Raw genomic sequence first — 10,233 nt, 5'->3', positions numbered from 1 at the left:
AATCCCGCGACCGGCGAACTCTCTACATCAATCTCTGACTTTGATTTTTCATTGGTCTCAATCTCTCTACAAACCCTAAAATAAAATTGTAAGTGTATCTTAATCTGATTCTTCATTTGTTAGTAAGTAATGATAGTGATTCAATGTCTTTTTGTTTGTTATTGAATTTGATTTTTGATTTGGTTTTCAATTTCAATTTTCCCATAACCCTAATCAAAACAAAAGGGGATTTTTGATTTTTGTTAATAATACTTAGGTAAATCAAGGTTTTTATGTATGTTTTCCATTGTAGTTATTGAATATAGAGTAATGGTTTTGCAGGGCTGTTGAGAGCGTGTGGTTAGGTATATTGGTATGAGTCAAAGACTGATGGTTCAAGTTTTAACAAAAGAGGGTTTTCTGATGCATGAATGTTTTTTCAGAGGTAAATTGTTAGTGAAAGCAAACCAAGTCTTATTGGTTCTGCAAATAATGGAAATAGCACGCTCCTGCTAGCAAGTAAGTAGGGTGGTGTGAATTGGCATTAGAGTTTACCGTAAGGTTTTAAATTTAGGACATGTTACGATTTTTTATACTACGAATCAAATGCTGTTGATGCAGCCTGAATCGCAGTTACTTACAAACCCAGCGATATCAAAAAGCCATGATGTCGCAGCTCAGATCGCGGTCAAATAATGGCTGCGTTTCAATTTTTTATTTTGATGGCCGGATGGCGGCCACCCCAAACATTTTTGTCTGGCTCCGCCACTGAACATGAAGAAACAAAATGAATAATCATCAGAGACTTAAATACTAGGAATCATGGAACAGATCCATCATATTGTTGCAGTCTTTTTCATCACATGATTGATTCAATAACACAAGCTTTCACGAAGAAAAAAAACAGTTAAGATTAAAAGAAAGAACAATTGCAAAAGATAAATTAACCATAACAAAAAGGATTCAATGAAAATTAGAAGTGAGAGGCTGAGAGATCTTTGAACCTTTGATTGAAAGAAAAAAAATGGAAATGAAAAGGGGAAAAGAAAGCTGCCGCTGCTGCCAAAGTCTTCTCCCTTGTGAAACTGTGTTTAGGTTTAGTTTTATAGCATTAGGGTTTGATGAAAATGGAAATTGCTTGCAGGTGAGAAAACGTGTTGTTTGCTGGAAAAGTTCCTTGAAAAGTGGCGTAAGAAAAAGAAATTTTTGGACCCTGATGGATTTGTTTGGACTCACTAATTTTTGACATTATTGGACCTTTTTTTTGGAAATTTTGGACACTTAAAAATAAAATAAAAATGATTTAAATAAAAATTAAAAATTAAAGTTAAAATTAAAATTAAAATTAAAATTAGAAAATATAAAATATGGAAATTAAAATGATAAAAGTGGATAAAAATAAAAATAAAACAAAGAGAGAAGAGGGCCCAACTCGAAACCAAAAATGAGGTATTTTAAAATACCTCTCTGCCGAATTTTCACTGAAATGTCAAACACTAATCAGGGTCAGACGGCGTATGAATGTGAGACCTTAGGTCAAAAATTGGGGTATGACAGATGCCCCTATTTAAGTTTCTTCGTCCGGAGAATTGAAGATGAAATCTTTGATTTGACGGACCGAAGAGACTTAAATATAAAAGTACACCAATTTTGGACCTAAGATGCTCTGAAATACTCATGATGTGAGTATGAATGCAGGAAGCAAAGATGATTTGACTGGGATTGGAAAACAACAACAAGATACCCAAGTTCGTTAAAGAACGGGATCCGACTCTGCTGGGGAAATGTAGTTTCACTGGGGAACAGATTGTTTGCTACCGTATTGGTTTGGGACGATAGCTTAATGAAGACAACACTTTTAGCGACATCTCTAGAACAGCTAACGCTGGGGATGACACTTTTGAAATTGAAATTGATCAGTGACATCACTAGAACAGCTAACGCTGGGGATGACACCTCTGAAATTGGAATTAAAATAGAAATTGACCGGTGACATCACTGGAACGCTGGGGATGACACCTCTGAAACTGAAATTGAAATAGAAATTGACCGGTGACATCACTGGAACAGCTAACGCTGGGGATGACACCTCTGAAATTGGAATTGAAATAGAATTTGACCGGTGACATCACTGGAATAGCTAACGCTGGGGATGACACCTCTGAAATTGAAATTGAAATTGACCGGTGACATCACTGGAACAGCTAACGCTGGGGATGACACCTCTAAAATTAAAATTGAAATTGAAATTGAAATTGAAATTGAAATTGAAAGTGAAAGTGAAAAGTGCTCCTCTGATAATGTGATGCTTCTTATAGAGTTTCTTCAAAGCAGGTGTATGTTTCTTTCTATCAATAACAACTCCTTCTTCATCAAGAACCAAGTCACCAACACCATCTTCAAGTATGTCCCATAGTTCTTCATCTAAACCCATGACATAGCTGTAGAAGTTGGGTTTCCACCAAGAAAATTCTTCAGCATCTCCATTGAACTTAGGAATCTTTCCAAAGTTGAATTTCTTGTTGTCACCATAATCATATGCAACAGAGTGGTTGTTTGTACGACCAGAATCATTGTTGGAGTCTTCAACAGACATGTTTTTCTCAGATCTTTTTCTGTTACACTGTTAAGTGTTAAGACAACAGACCAAGGCTCTAGATACCAATTGAAGGTGAGAAAAACACAAGAAGGGGAGGTTGAATTGTGTTTTAAAATTTCTTCATTTCTCCTAAACTGAAACACACTGATCAGAAGCAAAGCGAGACTGCTTCTGAAGTGATAATCAGAATCTAAACGCAGCGGATAAAACAGAGAGAGAAGAGAAGAAAGACACAAAGCAATTATACTGGTTCCTTCCACAATCTAGAAGTAGTCCAGTCCCCCTTGCACTTCCAAGGAGATTTCACTAAAAATGTAATGTCAAATTACAATTGCTCAAGCACACAGCAAGAGACTTCCTTTGCTCAAGCACACCTTGCAAGAGTCTTCCTATGCTCAAGAACACAATCAAGAGACTTCTATGCTCAAGCACAACTGCAAGAGACTTCTAATCAAACAAGATTACAAAGAAAAATGTTTGAGGTTGAACACTTGATATACAATCAGAGGTGCTCACAATACAATACAAATACAGACTCTTTAAGACTCTAGAATTTCTAAGATAAGACTTTAAGAACAGAAATTCTAATAGAACTTTTGGATGCTGAACAATTTGACAGAGTTTAGGCACTTTCAATATATTGTAGAGTCTTGTTCATTCTTCAAGTATTCACTTTTATTTATAGAGGTGTGAAATGAACGTTGTAAGTGCCAACACATCCAAAAAGAGTCGTTGTTGAAGCTTGATCTTTCACCAATGATTTCTTGCCTGATTTAGTTATTGTCCTATGAAGAACCAATTTGAAATCCATTCCACTTGAGAGGGAACATTTTTGCAGGCTTGGTTGTATATTCAGAGTTGTTATCTTGTCTTGTAGCAGAGACACAAAACAGAGTAGTGGAGAAGGTGGTTGTACAGTTCGTACATAGTACAATGTCAATGCTCTTGTCCCTTTTTGCAAGCAAATGCCTTCAAATACTTTTGAAATGACCGTTGCAAAGTTTCACTAGTTTTCTGCCATCTTTAGACGAGTTTCAATCCATGAAACAACTCTTGAATCCTTGAATTCTAAAAATTCAGTTGATCTTCAGCTTCTGGTGAAAATAGCTTCTGATGAGGTTGCTTTTGAGTAACTTGCTTCTGATGAACTTCAGCTTCTGATGACGTCATCATCTTCAGGAGCACTTTGTCTTCAGGAGCACTTTTGACTTCAGGAGCACTTTTCTTCAGACGTTTTAAGCTTCCTTTTTGTTGATTTCTAAGCTCTCATTTGTTCTTCAGAACCTTTATATGATGTAAATATTCAACTATGGTCCTGTACACTTGAACAAATATTAGCTAGTCCAATTGACAATTTTTAATACCTTGCTATCATCAAAACTCTCTAAGGTTCATTGTTAAACACATTTTGTTCCAACAACACATTTGTATTTTATCCCTTAAATTTTTTTTTAGGGAAGCTTATCCCTAAGTTATATTGTATTTAAGGTAATGGTATATCACAAGAAAATAATAGAACCCTCACTCCTCTCTCTTTCTCTATCTTTCTACTTCTCTTTATTTTTATTTTTGTTTTCATTTACAGAGTTTGATAACACTTTATCATCACTAGCTTACCAAATGAGATATGTTATTCTTCTTATAGATACATTAAATCATTATTATGTAAATTGTATTATGTTAATACATATGTGTTATACCCTAATTTTGGACCTAAAAATACTAACTCAATTCCTCTTTTCTTGCATTTCAAGTCTTTTGATATGTCTCTGATCAATTACATCTTTCTTTGTATTTTATTTCAACATTACTTGTAAAATTCACATAAAAGGGCATTTTAGTCATTTCCTATGTCAAAAGTTCTTTCAGTCTTTTAAAAATTTGTTTGAGCCCTTTCAAATAATTTGAATAAGTCTTCATTTCAATTCTATGGCAAAGTCCATTTTAAAATTGCATTTGAAGTCATTTTGAGTCAGTTTAGCCCCTAGGGGCATTTTAGTCTTTTCAAGTGTTAAAGCTCTGTTTAATCTCTTAAAATTGTCTCTGAGTCTTTTAGTTTTGCTTGTATAAGCTCTTGCTTTAATCCCTTGTCAAAAAACCATTTTAAAATTTGCATCTGAGTCATTTTTAGTCGTTTTAGCCCCAGGGGCATTTTGGTCATTTCACACGAAATTTCGGCAGAGAGAGGTTACTTTAAAGTACCTCATTTAAGCCATTGGTTCGTTTTAGTCCGTTTTGTCAATTTTAATCGTTTCACTTTACGTTATTTTCCGGTTACCAATTTTAATTCATTTTATTTTTATTTTCATTTTAAGTCCTAAAATTCCTAAAAATTGCATTTTAGTCCATATTGTCCAAGTCATTAGTCCAGTACACGTGTCAGTTTCTCATTTGTCCAAGAGTTAGTTACGCCACATGGCAGTGTCTTATTGGTCCAGCAGTCACATGTGTCAGCTATAAATAACCCAGTCATCACATACACTATTCAGATCCATTGATTCATTGCCACATCACAACCACATTTCAGAAACAGAATTTTCTTTCTCTCTCCAAGGAAAAACGTATCAAAAGGTAAAAAAGTTCAAGAACAATATGAACATCACGTAAAGCTTCATGAATATTCACACAATCTCTTCCAAGAATTCATCTTAAATCAACACAATTTCGTATCAAATCACTGCAATCTCATCGCAGAACATCACAATCAGCGTGATTTCGCACTGAAATCCACTCAGCAACAGGATTCAAGGCGTTCACATCCAAACCAACGAAGTGGTTCAAAGAAGAGGAAGAAGAGGAATTCGATTTCGGAAGTGTTACCGTTCGAATCCGAAGAAGCAGACAAGAGTACCGGTGAAAGGATCTCGTTCTGAAGCTTTCTGGTTTCGTTCTCAAGATTCCCCGTTCAAAACACGGTATGTAAGACTTTCCTCTCTTCTTAGATTGTAAGGTTTCGAATTGGTGAAGGTGAAAAAGAAAAATACCGTGAAGTTTTGAGATCCGATCTACTCCGATTTAAGCTGTTTTTGTAAAAATGAATTTCGAATTTGGAAAGAGCATGAAAAGAGGAATCTAGCGGTGTAAAAATCTTGAAGATCGGAGTATAACGGAGTTCGCCGGCGCCGGGAACCGTCACCGGAAACCGCCGCCGGCACTCAAAGCCTCGTCGGAGAAGAAGGGATTGATGTGCAGAGCTTCTCTCTCTAACCTTTGTTAGAGAGAGAAACGTAATGTGTTTATGGGGGCTTTCTCACTTGTTTTGCTTTTATACCCCATGCAATTCTGTACGCGCGCGTGTGTGATGTTTACCTTGCTCCATCTTGCTTTTAACCATTAGATTTAGGGTTTAATGGAGCTGGATCAATCCAACGCTCCTGATGCATTTGGATGATCCAGGATCCATTTCCCTTGGGCCTGGACATTCTTTTCCTGCAGTTTTGTCGTTTTTGCTTATTTCTTGCTATTTTGCATACTGTTTCTTGACTATTTACACCCCTGTCTCATTAAAAACTTTCAAAAAATCTCTAAAAATGTGCAAATTATTTTCTTGATATTTTTTTGATGAATCTTGATGTATTTATACGTCAAGTGTTGGTCAAAAAAATGAGGAAATAATTTGTTCTTTTGTTAATTCAATTCCCTTCTATTTCTTGAAAAATCTTGTTAAAAACCTCCAAAAATTTGTGAACTCTCTTGCAATTATTTTTGATGCTTGAAATTTGTTTCTTATGATATTTTGGCATGTCAAAAAATTGATAAAAATATATGTGGAATTTTCTTGTGATTTTGTGTTACTTTTTGCTATTTTTTTTTGTGAGATTTTTGCATGATCTTGATTCTAATTCTTGGCACATGTGGATTTGTGATGAGCTTATATCTGCATTTAATGTGTTTCTACTGAATGTTAATGTGTTGAGGATAGTTACTTGTTCTACAAGCCATGTAAATAATTGTTTGTGGAAATAAAGTGTGAAATGTGCTTAAAATGTGTCATAATTCTTGGTTTAATATTGTCTTATAATTTTCATGTCATAGCTGAAATAAAACTCTTTGAAGATTGTCATGGCATGAAAATTATAGGCCTTATGTTTGTGTGAATTTTATGACAAAGTTTAGGCACATTTTACCAGTTTTGTGTGCTAAGATTTTGTTATTTTTTGTCAAGTTTCATTACTTTCCTATGCTATTTTACTTGCATCTATTTCAATCCTTATTATTCCTTATGCCACTAACCATTTTGTTTCATGTTTCATGCATCTCCACAAGCATACTCCATTCTTCCATTATAGTTTCATTTCTTGCACTTTAATTCCCATATTAATACTTAGAATGTAACACTTAGGATTTTTCTTTGTACTTTACTTTCATGTCATTTACTTTTCTTGCAAGACCATAGAATGTATCTAGGCCAATGATGTAATAAGGACAATGGACTCTAATGATGTACACCGACACAAGCACCGACACATGCACACACATCACTTTAGGTATATGGCTAGAATATGCATGTTTAGATGTATGATTAGGATTGTATGTTTAGATGAATGCCTAGGATTTATACTTAAAAAAATCAATTTTCCAAAAAACTTGAACGAACTTCACTCAAATATTTTTCTTAATAAACCTTGGGATCAAAATCCCATTGAATTTTCCCTTTTCTTTTCTTAAACAAAAACCCTTAAAGAATAATAATAATACTTAGACCATATTTTGCAAAATGACTAATTCCACCTCGCAATTTCACAATCTTATGCCCTTGAGGCCTCTCTCTCATTCTTCAAAATTCCAATTTTCGAACTTAAAATCAACCAACGAAAACAAAAACATTTTTTGGAAGAGAACTACGGTGGATTTGATCCCTTAAACGGGTACGTAGGCAAGGAATCAAAATTCCTTCAATTCAACTAAAATAAAAATCCAAAAACATTCTTCTCCCTCCAATTCTTGACTTAGTAAACTCTTAGGTGTAAATATCACTTTCAAATAGCATTTAAAAATAGAGCGCGTGCGTAGAAATTAAAGACGGTTCCTATAGGATACTATAGTCGTTATGGGTGCCTAACACCTTCCCGTAGCGAAAACAACTCCCGGACCTCGATTCTCAAGGGTTTTGCTTACTTTTTCCCTTCCCAAGAAAAAATAAGATATCACCGGTTAAAAAGGTTCAAACGTAATCAATGTTTGACACCCGAAAACCAAGATAAAACAATATGTTTATATATTCCATATGTATTCATAAAGTATTTCATAAGAATTGATCTCATAAGATAAAATTAAATAGATCTATTATGTAGTTCCAAAAGAACTTGATATTATTCTATGTGAATTCCTGAAGAATTCAAAAGTAAATTTCAGTTTTAGATCCTTAAAGAATTGATTATATCTCTTTATAGGTCTTAAAGAACTTTTAAACTAATTTTTATTGTCAACGAATTTCTGAAGAATTCAATATTGATGCATTCCTGAAGGACTACATAGAGAATTTCAGAAGAATTTCAAAACTCAATTTTTATTATTGGTTAATTCATGATCGTACCTGATCAGAAGGAGACTGCCGGTGCTTTGAATGCGGTGCTGGTGACGGTGGTGGAATACGTCAGAATGCTTTTTGGAGCGGATGGGGGGTGTTTACCTGCAGGCGCTCCGACGCTCAAGTCAGTAGAGATCAGAGAGTGAGGGTTTAGTGGAAGAAAAGAATCCTACCTTGGGGACTGCAGTGAGTCCCCTATTTATAGAGGTGGAGAGCTGCAGAGACGTTGGAGAGGCACACCTGGCTCCGGCGGTTACAAAATTGTGGGAAGTGTAACCGTCGGAGAGTTTATTGCGGGAACGTGCACAACGTGCAAGAGAGACGTTGGGGTTCGTTTGAACCGGTCTCTTTGCTTTGTGCACCCCCCCTTCAGGAGAGGGGGTAAGCCGTGAGCAATAATGCCAAACGTGGAGTTTGGGCTTGGAATGGTATTGGGCCTGAGCGGATGGGCCAAAAATCCTTTTGGCAGGTCCAGAACAGTAGCCCCCCAAGTCGTTGCTCTTGATGAAGAGTGATGACTTAAGTGCGGGCGTTTTGTTCGTCGGAGGCCGACCTCAAGGGGAATTCAGTTGGTATGTATCCCCGTGCTAGGGGAAGAGATGGATCTCGTTAGCGGACTCATGTAAGCCTTGACTTGGAGGATCGTTTGCAAGGTGGACTAAGAATGCTGAGAATTTGGGCCGGCTAGGCTCGCCTGTCTCGAAGCGTTTGTTATCCCTCTAACGATGTAAATTCGCCTATCAATGTGGCGGAGTCCGGCATATGTATGTCTGGCGGTGAGACCGGACGGAAAGATTCCCTCGTCAGGAAGTTTGGTCGGATGTCACTCTGTAATTAATGCCAATGTCTCGAGGAGGAAGTTGAGGGGACATGACCTTTGGTTTCTGAGTGACACGTGTGAAAGCTGTTGGTAGCACTTGAGTGCCTATAGTTTCCAGCGTGTTCTCGGGTTGTATTTCCGAGGTGTCATCATCACCGTTGATTGGATCCTGACGTTTGGAGAAGCGTAGTGAGGGATCATAGCCCTTGGATGAAGAGGTATGATTGAGTCTGGACCGTCGAAGCAGCGCTTTAGAGGAAGAGTAGCGAGTGAAGGGATGCACCAGATAGACTTTGTGACTTTTGAGTGGTTTGTGAAATGAGTATAAATAGTTCCACTGTTGTTTTGGAGAGTCACTGCATTTTCGAATTTCTCCGAGACTTAGAGATTTCTCCCAGTTTTCAAAAGCAAAGTTTTTCCGGGTTTTCGCATTCCAATCGTAACTTCCTTCTCTTCTTTTTCACAAGTAGAGTTCTGTTGACTCATCTCTTTTACTTCTGTATTTTAGTTTCTGTTCTTCTTTAGAAACTGTAGGAATGCATGCTTCTAGGGCAGGAGTAGTTTGACTCGGTGGTTTCCGCCGTTGGTTTAGGCGATTTCCACCGTGCATCAAAGAGTTTTGTAGATATGCTGTCTGTTTTCTGTTTAATGTTTAGAAAAACATTGGCGACAGGCTTGGGTTTCTTCCATAAGCATTAGGTCTGTTCGCTGGGGGTAGATCCCCTCGATACGTGAGTTGAGTTTCTAGACCTCTTAGCTTTTTGATGGTAGCGATTTGATCCCTTCCTTGCCATGACCGACCTGATAGGTGAAGGAAGGGTGGATCTGACTGTTAGATTCACTTTTTCCCTTGCTTTTTCCAGATCTGTCATGGCTGACAAGGGAGTTGCTGCGTCCGTCGTTATGAGGCCCGGAGAGGAGCCCTTAGAAACTAAATCGGTGTTTGCCGTCGATGGTGTGAACGAAGCACCTTTTGACATCATCGGTGAAGGTAGAGATTGGGAGCTGATTCTGCCGAGCACGTCCAACCGGGTGTGTTCGGAGTATGAAAATTATGTTTTTCCCATGTATGAAGTGGTTTTCAAGGACATGGGTTTTCGGCTCCCTTTCTCTAACTTCCAGCGGGAGGTGCTTCGCTGGACCAAGTTATCACCTACTCAGATTCATCCAAATTCTTACGCCTTCATGAGGGCTTTTGAGCTGTTGTGCGATTACCCTCGCATCCCTGCCTCCAAGAATGTCTTTTTCTCCTTCTTCACCGTACAGCGGGGTATGGACTGAGTTTCTTTTCGTCAGACCCAGAAA

At 37.3% G+C, this 10,233-nt stretch overlaps 1 non-coding gene across 1 annotated transcript; it reads right to left on the bottom strand.

Moving 5' to 3' along the window:
• Nucleotides 1-772: 772 nt before the first annotated feature.
• LOC146939477 (small nucleolar RNA Z199) lies at nucleotides 773-848 on the bottom strand. The gene has a single exon (XR_015033843.1). It is a non-coding gene; the product is annotated as a small nucleolar RNA Z199 (small nucleolar RNA).
• Between the last annotated feature and the right edge of the window lie 9,385 nt (nucleotides 849-10,233).

Source organism: Medicago sativa, chromosome 3 (genome assembly GCF_051527215.1).
Source record: "Medicago sativa cultivar Bolivia chromosome 3, Bolivia_mono, whole genome shotgun sequence".
Classification (NCBI taxonomy): domain Eukaryota; kingdom Viridiplantae; phylum Streptophyta; class Magnoliopsida; order Fabales; family Fabaceae; genus Medicago; species Medicago sativa.
The sequence above is the reverse complement of the archived record's forward strand: the minus strand, read 5'-3'. Positions and strand labels throughout refer to the sequence as shown.